Below are 14941 nucleotides of genomic sequence, written 5' to 3' on the forward strand. Positions count from 1 at the left end.
GGGTGGGTGTGCATGCACGCACCCGGCGGCTGACTGCTGTGTGTGCAGATGGTTTTGCACTGTTGTAAATCTTCACTCTCCCAAGCTGAAAGGCTATTTCAAATAGATATCTTCAATGAAAATATATATCAAAAAATAAAATTGTCCAAAAATACATGTGCATTAAATTTTTATGCATATAATATAATATAATATAATATAATATAATATAATATAATGTAATAAATATATGAGATCATTTTTGAAGCCATTGCTTGTGGGGGATATTAGATGATCTCCTAGTGTTTGTACATTTTTGCTTTCTGCTACTGCTGATCCTAGCAGCAACTCCCTGTCAGTTCTTCCAGGTCACTTCACACAAAGGGATTCCATCATTTCAGTGCCTGTGAGAGCTTGGCACTGAAATGCCAAGTTGATTCCCAGCTCTCCAGCCTCCCTCTGGATTTTGGGGCATCTCAGCACTTGTGTCCACGGCCCTTCCTTCATCCCCAGCCTGCAGCAGTCACAGTTGCTGCTGCCTCCCCCTTGCTGCAGCTCATTTGCCAAAGTGCTGCCAAAGGCAGCAGAGCTGGCTCAGGATCCCTGCTGGCTTCTGCTCTCTGGGATGAGCTTCAGGGGCACACTTGGAGCACTTTCCTAAAGAGCTGCCCGTGGGATGAGGGGTTTGTCCTCCCCGGGTGGCTCCTGCTTGGATTCTGTGCTCATGGAGCCCTGGAGTTTTCTCAGCAGCCTCTGCAGCGAGTTCTGAGCCAATGTGGGGCTCTGCTGCCAGCCCAAATCTGCGCTTCCCCTGCCCAGCCTGAGTGCAGGTGGGGCATGTGCTGGGCATGGCCGGAGATTTGCATGGCCAGAATCCTCCAGCATTTACATCTGCCCATGGCTTTGGGTAGCACAAATCTACGCTTACTTCAGTTGAAACATTGCATTTATTGCAGATAGTTACACCCGCACTACTAATGTACAAATATACAAACATTAATTATGTTTAAAAATGAAATTTATTTTAAATTGCAACACCTGTGTTACCAATATAGAAACACAGAAACATCAATTTATGATTAAAATCTAATTTATTCTGAGAATTGTGCTATGTAAATATATAGAGATATCAACTTCAATGAAAAAAAAATTACTTTATTGCAACCCTCTGCAACAACTCACTGTACACAAATATTGAAGTCACTGAATTGAAGTTCAACAATTAAATTTATTACATATTACTACAACTGTACAGCCCATATACAAATACAGAAACATCAATATCCCTCTCTAAAGAATCTCAGATCCAGAACTAAATAAATAGAATTTTAGAACTATACAACTCCATATATAATAAATAGAAGTAAATACATATATAGGCATAACAATATAGAGATGTAAACATGCATTGCATATTTCATGACATATAACATGACAATATAATACAAACATAACAAACCTGTCTATAAGTACACAAATATCAATGGACCAATAGAATATTCTATACATCCCCAGCAATAGAAATGCACAGCTACAGAGCTGTACAAGTATGTAAACAGATGAATATACACGCATCAATATAACAATATACATACATAATATCCCTATACAAATATCAGTCAGTGTATGTAAATATCCCTATACTTGTAGCTATCCAAATCTAACTACACATCCATAAACAGCGCTAGATCAGGAGGGAGTGCAGCCGCCGATGTTCCCAGGCTCTCACTCGGGCTCCTCCTCCCGAGCAGAGCAGCTCTCCTGGACAGGGACAGCAGATGGGACATCTGGCAAGCAAAGGGAACACTGAGTGAGTGTGGGGACGTTTCCCTTGGCAGCAGCTGCGCTTCCATCAGGGAAGAGGAAATGTCAGAGCCTCCCCAGGAGGGTCAGAAGGAAAAGCAGCTGAGCGGGCCGGGCTGTGGTGAGCTGTTCACTTCTTTCTGGCATCCCAGTTGCTCTGGGGGAACTCCCTCATGTCAGGTTATTGAATCACCTCTGCACTTATCAAGACTGTGGCCCCCAAATCAATCAGCATTTATGTCTCCAGCTGCTTGCACCAATGACAGGGAATGTCCTCTAACAGTGCTGGGGCACAAAGTTACCTTGCACAGGTCATCTGACAGGGCCTTGTTCTTTCTGCACTTCCTGTGTTTCTCCTTAACTTCCACCTGGAATTTTTACAGCATTTCTTTTTCTTTCCCCTTGATCAGTGCAGAAATGCGTGTTTCTCTTCCAAGTTTCAGTTTGTTCAGTGATCCTCTCAAGCCTTTTCTCAGAAGCTTTTACCATGGAATTGAGTGTTAATTTCAGCCATATTGGTGATTTTCTGTGAGATTTATACAAGTGTCCTGTTCACTGGGCACCATTTAGGAAGGTACAAAAGAGAAAAAGGACGTTCTGTATGTCAGTTCACTAGTGGAATATCCATGGATAGAGAGAGTGATTGGCTGAATTTTACATCTACTCCTAACCTGAAAGTGCAACAGGTAATTTGGGGAGAAATTAAAGCCCAATTTCTCCTTCTACCAGCCTGTATTTAAATGTAAAGTAAATAGAGCAGGGTGAGAATGTCAGTGTTCAGCTCCTGAAGTGCCTTATTAAGGTGTTCTTAAAGTAATGGAGATAAAATCTGGGTGGGCATTCCTAATTTCCAGACACTCATTGTCAATTTCATTGACTCTGAAAACAGCAGAGATGTGCACATCATACCTGATCAATCCATTTGGGGATGGTTTAGGTTCAGATTCTGTGAGGCTTTAGATTTTTAGATCTCTAGACAATGTTTCCAGGAATCTAAATAGCTTTCAGGAATTCAACATTTTCCTTTTTTCCTCAGTCCTTGTCACTCATGTGCACCAGAGACCTTCAGTGAATAGATTCCACTCTAATCCATCTCCAGGCTGAATCTCCCAGCTGTGTTCACACTGGTGGTTCGTGTGTCTCTTCTGCACAGTGCAATTTTAAAATCTTCGTTCCTTATTATCTCTGCCCTTCCTTTTCTTTTTTAGCTTGCAAATGCATGCAGATGTATCCGAAATGATACATCTAATTTCTGATGCATCAGTTCCTGTCTAGCAATTTCATTTTATCCTGTTCTGATGTCATGCTAGCCTTATATGTTTTATTCTAAGTGGACTCCTGTTTTCTTGCACGTGGAAGTTTTACAATGCAGTGCTCTCATTCACCTGCTTTCATGAAATCCTTCATTAACATTAGCACAAGTAACTTTGTGGTTCCCTTCTGCTTTGCAGAAGATTTGGGAAACTCAAGACCTGCTCAGCTACAGAAAAACATACATGGTGCTTGGTAATTCCCCTAAGAGCTTAAGCTAATGGTAAACAACTGCAGCTTATTCATTTCACAGAAATTGGGAGAAAAGACATTGCAAATATTGAGGAATGTAGTGCAATATTGATGGGCATCCCTCAGTTATGCAGACAGACTGATGCCACTGGCAAAATTCCCTGTTTTCCAAAGGTTTTCATTTGCTTTGGCTGTACTTTGTAAGGCTGCAGGTTACATTTCCCTTGATTTAAGGAAGTATCTTGGCAGGTGTTCTTGGTGATATATCTTGCTAATTCTGCCCTTGGAGGAATTACTCAGTTCTGCAGTCCTTATTACACGCCCTGTTCTAAAAGACTTTTATACTATTTTCCCTCTCTCTGTGTTTTCACACTTGTTCAACAAGGTTTTCTTTCTAAGAATATTAATCACAATATCCCAAAGGATTAAAAAATGCTGAGGTATTTTTTCCCTAAGTATTTACTAAGGAAAAATAAGTAATAAAAAAAACCCCTGTATGCATGCTGGATGTAAAATACAAAAAGAAATAAACTTGAGAGTTCTCCCAAAAACCTTAAGAAAAAAACCCCCATGTATTCTATAAAACCCAGAGTATTCATCTACTGTATACAAAAATGGGCATGTTCTAGAAGAGAAAATTTGTGCAACGGTTCTGCACAGAATTCTATGCTTTCAAGCTGTTTGCCCTTCAGGGGCAGTGCCATTCTCTGAACTGTAATGCTCTGAGCATGTTCTGCTCACCATGGCAGCTTTCTGCTCTGCCCTGGTACAGATCATCCTCCCAGCAAAGGGGGAGTGCAGCCACCACAACTTGCAGCACCTTCCCACACAGCAAGAACCTGAAGGACAGAGATGGCTTTCACCAGCTGCTGCGGGTTCTAATAGTGCCACCTCTCAGCTGCTGAAAGCCTGAATTTCTGTGTTGCAGTGTGTTAGTTTATTGAGTCAAATGTTCTGTTATATAGTGGTATGCTCAAGTGCTCCCCGAGTTATTACAGTTAATTTCTCCCCTGTGTTATGCCCTCCTACCCGAGGGTCCCTCAAGGAATGCCCTCCCTCCTCACCAGATTTTTCCCTGTCTGTCAAGACAACCGCGCCCCTTTGCCCCATCCATCAGCTCAAACCCTACCCTTTGTTCCAGAAAGTTCCCTGTCCCTCACCCTAAGATCCAATCCCTATCCCAACGCTCTCACTTCCCCTTGTTCTGATTTGTTGTAGCCCTCAAAACCAAACCCCAAGAGTCGCTTATTGGTTACTATATGGTGTCCACCCCCTGGCTTGAAAGATTTTAAAAACCCCTGCACAGGGCGGCTGGGGGTTCTCTGAACATCTGTTCTTTTTGGGAATTCTCTGCTGTGAACCTTCCCCCTGCCTGTCCTGATGAAATTGCTGCACTTTACACCACAGAAGAGCCTCCTCTGCTTCCTTCACTCGGTCCTCCAGGGGTCTCTATTGCTCGGCATTTGGGCTAGAGGTTCTGGCTCAGGCAAAACCCCAACCTAGCCAGTTCCCCACTCTTGCCATTGTCCCTGGAGCAGCACAGAGCTAGCCAGGGCTGCAGAGGGCAGTGACAGTGACCCATGCCCTAGCATGTCACAGCCCCCAGAGCCACACCTGCCAGGCCACAACCCTTAGCCCTGATCCCCACAGCCGGCCTCAGCGGCTCCTGGGCATCCTCACCCTGAGTGCAAAGGCAGCCTCAGGAGCACCCCAGGGCGCTCTGGATCTAGGCTGCAGACACCCTAAAGCCAGCACTGAAAGGGACATGGATGGGGACTGCAGCTGGATCTTTAGTGCTCACCAGCCCTGACTACTCTCTAAGTGAACCCAAACCTCATTGGCAGCACCTTGAGCACTTGACCCTGCTTGCCTGTCCTGGAACGTCGTGTTCTCACATCATACACCAGCCCTTTGCAGGGAGTGACCAGCTCCCAGCTGCTCTGCTACCCTGGCCTTACTTTCTCTTTGCCAGCAATGAACTTAACAGATACACTCCTGAGAAACCTAGCACAACATTTGCTTCTCTTTGGAGCTCTTTGGCAAAAAAACTCCACTAATCCCTAGTTTTTGCACTGAGAAGGAGGTCCTGACAAAGTATAAAGCAGAGGCAGGGCTCTGGCATACGAATTCCTGAGCCGCAGGATTCCACCCATTGTTGTTCCTAGCTGCTTTGCTGATATATTAGAGCCAGTTCTGGACAGGGGCTGCTGCTGCCAGGGTAGGAAAATTTGGAGAAGAAAAGGTGCAGGAGGCAACCAAAAAAAACCAGGGGGCAAAACCCTTAGAAATACAGAGCACAACAGAAGTCCTTGGAGATGGTTCAATAGAAAATGCCAGCAGCAGTGAGCAGAGCCCGAGGTTGCTCACTGCCACCCCAGGGGCTCCTCAGTCCCCTGCTGGTTTGTGTCTGATGCAGCTCTGCCTGAGAAGGGCTCCAGGCTCTGGTGTTCCCAGCTTGCTCCAGGCTACATTCTTAGCAGCACTGAAAGAAGAGGTGAAACAAAGAGCCATTTTCTGTGCTGCCTGCAAACTCTTCTCCTTCAGTGCCACTGCCAGAGATCATCCCTCTGTCAGCTTGGCACTGTGCCTGCTGCATCCTCGTCCCTGTCCCTTGCATCAGCTCCTGCACATCATCGGCACTCCCCGCCCCACATCATGAACAGAGAGAGCTGTGTCAGAAGAGCAAGGAGTGCATTTTCTTGGCCTTTTTAACAGACACAAGAAGCATGCGTCCAAATAACTTTGCTGTTTGTTCCTGCCCTCTTTTTCGAGAACTCTTTTCTACTTTAATGCAAAAGTCTCTTTTCCTATATGGATGGAATGATCTGGAAAGGCAGTTCCTTCCGGCTGTCAGGCACCATGGGAGTTTTCTCTTGTCTCTGATAAGGATTTGGTGAATTTTCCATTGGTCACTTGGTGTTGTCACCATGGGCTGAGCTCAGCGGCCGACTCTGCTGTCCCCAGGGGATGCATTGGGACGCCAAGCCCCTCATGGCTGGGATTCGGGGGAGGGCAGGCTCGGAGCGCCCAGAGCCTCAGGCACCCTGTGCTCAGGGCGCAGGTGGAGTAGGAGGACATGAGGCGCGCTCTGGGGCGGCTCTGCTCTCTCAGCCTTTGGCTTGAGCCCTTTGCTTCTTTTCCATGAGCCCTGATCCCCGTCCTTGGCCAAGGGCCCCCGCAGCCCTTTCCAGGGCTGCAGGAAAAGCTGCCTCAGTCACAGAATCACAGAATCACTGGCTTGGAGGAAACTTTCAAGATGTTCGAGTCCAACCTATGGCCTAATACCTCAACTAAAGCACAGCACTGAGTGCCATATCCAGTCTTCTTTCAAAGGCTTGCAGGGATGGTGACTCCACCAGCTCCCTGGAGGGGTCTGTCCCAGGAAGAATCAAGATAACACTGGGGCCTTCTACCCCCTGGCGCATGGAGCTCTGGAAGTTTGTCTTTCTGCTTAGGCAAAGGCCATGGAAAAGGACTTTAAAAAGTAATCACAAATCGAGTCGCCTGTAGAGCTCTAAATTGATATGCAATGAATACAGGAAAGATAGAAAAGTAAAAAAGGCAAAACCAAAATGGCATCAGCAAAGTCTTGGGCATGAGCGCATAGCTGCAAAGGGTCTTCTCAGCCCTATTTCTTTGTATTTCTGGGAACCAGAGGAATCCTGCTAGAGCCTCTGGGGAGATGGATTTGGGAGGTAAAAGTTCATGTCTTTTTTCTCCTTGGGGCAGCTCCTGTTCCTAGCATCAGCTGAGCCTCTCTCCAGCCTGATGCCTGTTCTGATTGTTGCAGCAAAAAAACTGATGGCAGACAGAAGACACTGACGCTTGCAGAGACATGACTTTTTCCAGTGCCAGCTGGGAGTGGGAGTCAGAAGAAAAACTCCCGAAAGCAAAACTCCATTGGAAGATTGCCTTCCTTTTCATTGCGTAAAGAAGCTCTAGATCCACTTGTGAATTGTCAGTTGTTTGTTAAGGATGGGAAGTTCTCTTTCATGATTTTTCTCATGTGGTTTGGAAGTGGATGAGGCTCTCGTTCATTCACAAACTCCAGACCAAAGTGCCTTTGGAAGATGGCCCACGTGGCAGTTTTTGCCCAGCCATGGTACTTGTGGATATAAGAAAGCAAGGGCAATGGTATTTGCAGCCAAAACCCAGTAAAGCTTGGCTCAGCCAAAACATCCTGGGGAGATAGAGGCCTCCAGCTGTTCCTAGAAATGAGCAGAGTTCCAGCTAAATGGTTGTGTAGCACTGAGTGCAATCTCTTTACCTGGATCAGAGCCTTGCTCAGCTGAAGAAGCAGAAGGATCAGCAAGGAGCTCCCAAAGGCCAATCACATCGTTTTGATTTTGCTCATCTTGTGTAAGTTTGCAACTAAACATGTGTTTGCAGTTGAGCTAATGAGAGGAAAAAAAAAAGTAAATAGAGGCTTTACGGTGGGGCCATGATATTCCACAAGAGGAATCACTGGTGTGCATTTCATTGGACTTCTCTCAATCCTATAAAAGTATTGTAGCCCTGATTTAAAATAGGCCGATATGAACCAACTTGGAGAGACAGAAACTAAAATGGCTTATGGGGTTTTTTTTTAAGAGTGAGAAAAACTACCCAAAAGGTGTTGTTTTGTGACATTTTAGAATATACTACCTGAAAATTACCAACTGCAATAAATCAAGAGTTTAAAATGCAGTGTTTAGGTATATGAATAATTAAAACCACAAAAATGTGAAGATATGAATGCATGTTTTCATAAAAATCATGACATTATAGACCAAAAAATACATGTCCTGAACTACAATGCAAAGGCAGGTAGAACTGTACTTGAATGATCTCTTTTTAGATTGCTGGAGTTTTTTCCTTGTGAAGATGAGCTAGGGTATTGCTGAAGAAAAGTGGCACCAGCAGGACGGAGCAGCGTGCTGTGCTCCGTGCAGAGGCTGCCAGGGGCTGCCCGAAGAGCGCCCTGCTGCAGCCAGAGCCCTCCTGGCCTGGGGCCCAGGAGCAAAGGGCCAGGACAGCCACCTGCTCCTCGTCCTGACCCTGCCACCGCTCCCTGCTGCTGCTGCTGCTGCTGCTGCTGCTGCGGCTGCTGCTGCTGCTGCTGCTGCTGAGGGAAAGAGAAGACTCTCCTAAGGCCCCATGAACAAATGCACTTACACAGCCCTGGGGATGCCAGTGAAGGAAACCATGTGTGACGTAATGCATGTGTGACCAGAGTCAACAAACACCACCTAAACATGGAATTGTTGCACCTCTCTAGGAGAGGCAGAAATTTAAAGAATTAACTGGGGACTTGAGGGCAGAAGAGGCCGGAGGAGGAAAACAACTCTGAGGGGAAAAAACCCCACCATATCTGGAGGGGAAAACATCTCCACCTGCTCAGAATTGGTCGAGGGAGCATGTCTCTAATCCTCTCCTGAAAGAGATACTTTTGATGAGCTTTGCACATCCAATGGCCTTGGACCAGAACCAGGAAGATGCAATTATGTAAATGTTAGATAGATAGATAGATAGATAGATAGATAGATAGATAGATAGACAGACAGACAGGTCTCATTACTGAAATCTCTCTTTACTGTCCTCTCTGTTGCTACACACATCAGAACTTGGTATCCAGTGCCCTGCTCAACTACAATCCTGAGATTGCTCTCCTGTTGCCTCAAAAAAACACACTCTTGGGGAATCTGGAGCATGTAGGTCCTTATGGAATGCAATCAGACACCCAGAGCATTGCTGGGAACTGGACTCTTTGTGCATCTGTGCTCGGGCAAGTTCTTCTCTTGGACTTGACCACACTGATGGTGCTGAAGTGGCTGGAATCAGAAATGTAGCCCAGCCCCTTCCAGCTCCTGTGATCTCTGAGGAGCAGCTGGAATGCAAAGCATTGACCTCCTGCTCAATTCCCAAACACAACACACACTGATTCCCTGGACTGTAATAGACACGAGCTCTAATAAGCTCAAAGTGATCTCTAAGGCCATACTGGCTGGCCTGGAACCACAACAGCTCCTTCTGCATCAAGGTCCCTGCACAGTATGATGTGTTCTCATGCAAAAACTGTATTCTCCAGAAGTGACACCTTGGAAATTAAAATTCTAGCAGACCCAGTCCCCGTGCTATAAAAGGGCAGAAAATAATGATGAAAAGAGCCTTAGTTGGGAGAAAAAGTAAATGAATAACCCTCTTCCTCCAACCAAACCAAAAAAAACTCAAGGAAAAAAAGGGGGTAAAGTCGTTTCCAAAAGTGGCTAAATATTTGAAAGCACTGAGGAGATTCTCAGGAGACTCCCAATGTCCAGGCTAAAGCTCCCTCAGCACCTCCTCCCTGGCCTTGTGCTGCACCCCCTTGCCCAGCTCCCCTGTCCTTCTGTGCACGCGCTGCAGCCCCTCCATGACTTTCTGCTTCCCAGGGCCCACAGCTGCACACAGCACTCCAGCTGTGGCCGCAGCGCTGCCCAGCACAGGCCACGCTCACTGCCCTGCTCCTGCTGCCCCACTGCTGCTGGCACAGCCACCGTGCCCTTGGCCTTCTTGGCCCCCTGGCCCCACGCTGCCTCATCTTCAGCTGCTCAAGGCCGCCAGCCCTGCGTCCTTTGGGCCCACGCAGCTCCCCAGCCACAAAGGTGCCCATTTCACTTCAGATCCAGCAGGCACCATTGCAAGATGGCCTTCCTCTTCTGAGGAACACAAGACAGCAGTCAAGGACTTGCAGCTTCACCCCCACTCTGTTCTCCAATGCATTTGCCAAAGCTGCAGACTTCAGCGCAAAATGGATCAGCAGAAACTTGCCCCTTTCTGCTGTTTGCAGCTTCTCAAAAGCCAAAAGGCAGGTGGATCAACAGTGACTCTACAAGTGAAGAACGACTCAAGAAAACTGCAGAACACTTCCACAAGCCAAAGTCGCCTTTCCAAAAAGGGAAAAGAGACCAACAAAGCTTTTTGACCCTCCAGCACTACCACATGTGCCCTTGGCTGTCACACTGCAGAAGCCCAGAGATGGAACCAAGCAGCCAGAAGCTCAGTCGGAGCCCCCAGCTATACACTGCCCCAACAGGACAGCTCAAAGGCCAATTTCTAGCTGTCACTGCCTTCAGGAAATGGCTACGTCCTGCAGGACTCCAGCACTCAGCATCCTCGGCCAGACACAGCAAGTGCTGGCTGCTCAGAAACTTGCACCTCTGCCTTGCACTAAAGACAGCACCCCCCACAACGGGCATTTACTCTGTTGGAATGATGAGCAGGCCGTGGTGTGACCATGGCTGGACAAAGGCGGTGGTCGTCTTTCTCGTTTTCCTCCTCTCTGGCTTCTTCTGCAATAGCAGAGAGAACCAGGGGAAAGACGGCTCTAGCTCTTGTCGCCTGTGGCAAGAGAGAATCATAGGGGGACAGGCTGTTACCTAGTGCTTATAACCCCATTTCTCCTCACATCTACAGCCACATCTTCTAAGGAGAGTTCATCAACATTGTTAACAATGGCATTCTATGTGACTCCAATCTCTACCTATGTGCAAAAGGAGTCAAATAGTAGATTGAGAAGGAAACACCATATACAGCAAAAAGCGCAGGAGCAAGATGGTGAATCATTATAGCACTGCTCTGCAAGTTTGCAGGCTGTGCTGCAACACCAGAAGAAACAAGGCTTTTTTAAGTGTGCAAGTACCCACCGAAAAATGCCTCAAGCTCGAGGATCCTCCTGCACTGAGCAAGGCCTAGGGCTGCTCTGACACTCAGGCCTTCCATGCACCAAGGCAATCTTCTGATGTCACTACGACAGGGTGGCAACCATGCCCTGACATCACAAAGCAAACACTCCATGTTGGTCTGTGAATTTATGCACAGCAATAACCAACCTTCCCTACAGCAAACACAAAAGAGCCTGGGAAGTTCTTCTTTGTCACAAAGCAGCAAAAAATCCCCTCATGGGCCAAACCCTGTTTTTCAAGGGATCCAGGAGTAACTCCAGGAGTGCCCCAAGCACCTACAGCCTGTACCCCAGCTGAGCACTCAGATGGGACAAAAGCAAAGGAAACCAGACCAAGAAAATGGCCAAAAGCATTGCCCACCTGAGAAATGACCCACCCTTTAACATTTTAAAGATTTAGTAAACCCTTAGAAAGGACTGAATAAGGAAAGATTGCAACACTGGGAGTCTTCATGACTAGCAGCCACATGCCCATCTACAAAAGGGATTCTCTGCCTTTTATACCCTTAGCCCCTCCCAATGTTTTGTCAGTCAACTCTTTCTTCGCTGTCCATTGGTGGAGATTACTTTCTTGCATCCTGACTGGAGGTCAGGTGTTGTTACACCCTGCCTGCTGGTCACAAGCCAGCCCTCCCCAAATGCCCTGACTACCAAGGCTATTACAAGGGGGATGGGAAAGAGCACTATGGGAGGACATATTACAATAACAGCACTTTACATTTGAACATAATATCTATCCACATAATAGCTATCTCTTAATTGTGAGAACCAACTATTACATTACTCACCTATAATGCACAGAACCAAGAGAGAAGGCACTGTTGGCATAACAGCTGAAATCCTTCCTAACAAATCTCCCCACATATTTGCACATTTATTGGACATGGCCAGGACTCCTGTGAATGTACATCTCTGCCTTTCTTTCCCTTTGGAAGAAGTCAAACTGGCAACTTGTGGGGAAACCAAGGGCTTTGTGGGGGGTGCATTGTTCTGCACACACCCAGGCCACCCGTGGCACAGAGCTTTGGTGCCTAAAAGGATAAGCCAGCTGGAAAATGTTTCATTTTGACCTTTCTTACCTGCTAACAGAAGCTGCTAAAATGAAAGTTACAAAGCAGGGCCTGATCCCTCCTGCCAGCTCTGGGTTACAAAGGAGGCATTACTTTATCTCAGTGCTGGGTGCATAGGGAATCACTTCCCTAAGCCCTGCACACCCAGCAATCTCACCTACCAGTTTGTATCCAGGGAACTAAGACATATTCAATACTTTGATGAAAGTCATAGGCTAAACATTACCTCAAATTTATTGACATATTTCAATCACTTCTCAGAATTTACTGACATCAGAATAGGAGTGTCCTGTAGGTCCCTGCTGGTCGTTGCCACAGGTTCAGGAGGCGATCCATGCACAAAAGAACCTAAGACACAACTAGGCTTGCAAATTTATGCCATTAGTTGCAGTAGCAAATAATACATACCAACCCCCGGATTCCTAAAAATCCGCTGAGCAGGAGAAGGAGATGGAGCGTGGTGCTCGGCAGCAGGGGCAGGTAGGCAGTGCACTTTCAGGACATCCCCTGGATCAAAACGCTGTGCATCTCATCCTTCTCACCCTTCCAGCTCAGAACCAGGCCTTGTATCTCCTGCTCAGGGGTGGAATTTTCCCAGTTACAGCATCAGCTCACACATAGCTGGCTGTGAGATGATGGCTCAGGATGACTCCATGACTCCCTGCCACCGAGGGCTCCATTATGCACCGTTCCACTTTCAAAGCTTGACTGCCCACCAATTGACCAATACATTGTTTTTCTTTCAAGGGTCAAGGTCCCACCTGTTAAACAAGACACTTTCCTTCACTGTCTTGTCAACCTGCTCAAACATGGATCAAATATGGCAGGGCTTCGGGCACAACTCTGGTTCCTGACACAGTCATTTGGGAAATATTCCCATTCCTCAAATTCTCCTTTGGTGGTCAAGAGCCTCCTAAAAATACTTTCTTCCCTTTGAATGCATTCCAGCTACCTTCTTAGCAGGAGCACTCTCCTTATTCACAAGGCCAAGATAGCCACTTGCACACAGTAAGCACTGCAGTGGGGGAATACAGGCTTCAGCACTCCTGTTAAAGCTAAAGGAATTCACAAGACTTAGCCCTGTTTGTTACATGCCTCTCCTTCCTATTCCGGGAATCAAACACAAGCGTTTCATCAATACACCCTGCAGGTGCCCTTGCTGAGTGAAGCCACATTGCTGTGTCAGTAAAGCAGCTGGGACTCAGTTTCTTCATGCAGGAAAAACCAATTCTTTATTCACATGACTCATTTTTATACTGTTTTCACAGACCTCGTGTTCAACTCCCACTGGCTGGTAGTTTCCTTGCCACACAATTTATTGCTTAGAAGGTGTATTAGTGTGTAATATGCAAAGATTCACTCTTTTTAAGAATCACTCTTACTCAGGTGATTACATTTTTCTTTCGTGGACGCTCATGGGACAGATTTCTTGTTCATTAGAGATGCAAACAGTTTTCTTAGCACAATAGCCTGTTGTGCTAACTGCACTCATCACTATTCCTATGGGAAGTTAGCTGGCTGCATGTAGAAGAGGTAACAGGCTAGCTGGGAATTTACCATAGCAAGGCCTGATTTTATAAGGCCTTCCTTTCCTAATCCCCCTACTTGTGTGCAACACATTATGACTTTGTTTCAGAAATTAATGAAGAAAACACAGATTCTCTACTGAAACCCTTCTGCCCCCTTCCAAATCAGTTCACTCCTCAAGCACAAGCCTCAGGCACATCCCCGATTCCCTCTCTCCCAGCAGCTCAGAGCTGCATTGCACAGGGCTTGATGTGCGCCAGAGAGCACAAAGCAGGCTGGCCTGGTGGGCCTGAATATTTCTGCCAAACACTCTGCATCTCACACCTTTGCTCTGGCTCAGTGCAGAACTGCAGGATTGCAGGCGCTTCCTCCCAGAGCTACATGAGGCACTGGATCCTGCAGATGTGCCCTGCCAAGCTGTCCCTGCCTCACGCTGGCCTCGCTTCCCCTGGCACAAGTGCCGGGCCTGAAGGAGCTGCCCTGTGCTCCAGCCTGCCGAGCAGCCCGGCTCCCTGCCCCGGTGCCCAGAGTGCTGCACACACTGCTGGCCTTTGCCAGGAGTTGCAGGGCAGCCGGCAGAAGAGGAGGAATCCTCAGCCAGCCCAGCGGCCCGCGGCTGCCCTTGGCCTTTCTCTGCTCCTGGGCACACTCCAGACGGCCAATGCCTCCAGGCTGGGCTGTGCCCAGCACGGCTGCGCTTCCCCTCGGCAGCAGCCAGCTGCCACCTGGGCTCTGAGAGCAGAGGATTCGCCCGGTCCCAGGAACAGGCACCCAGGGCCCGGCTGCTGCCTCTTGCAGCTCCAAGGGCCTCCTTCCAGCCTGCCTCTGCTGGGCTCAGGCTGCTCCGGCCTCTGCCGGGGCTCTGCTGGGGCTCCAGCCCGGGCAAGGCCGGGCCCGCTCTCACCTCACAGGTGCTGACAGCTCTGCACCACAGGAGACCTTCCCGAGCACCCTCTCTGATCTTTCTGCTTTCTCACTTGAGCAAGGCTCTCCTCCAGCCAAAGAGATTATTGCATTTAGGGATACAAATCGAAGTGGCAGGAACCCCAATGCTCTCCAGTCACAGCTGAAGGCCTGCATCTGCACAAGATGTTTGGGCTGCCTCATTCTTCCTTTGGTTTTGCCTTCAAATGCCATTGCCCTTTCTGCCTCAACTAGAAATACCACAGCTGTGCCATAACCAGCCAGTGGGTCATATTCCAAAGGTAGTGTGGTCTGGAGAGGATGAATGAAGAAGAGACCTCCTCGCTTATGAAACCATACAAAAGAAGCCATATGTGTGACTTAGCACCAATAAAAAACAATTGGTAATTCAGAAGGAAATGTTGAATTTTCTGAAGGGATCAGAAGGAGGAGAATC

The sequence above is a fragment of the Melozone crissalis genome, unplaced genomic scaffold, assembly GCF_028551555.1.
Source record: "Melozone crissalis strain CALT ecotype California unplaced genomic scaffold, PUWL_Pcris_2 ptg000073l_1, whole genome shotgun sequence".
NCBI classification, from domain to species: Eukaryota; Metazoa; Chordata; class Aves; order Passeriformes; family Passerellidae; genus Melozone; species Melozone crissalis.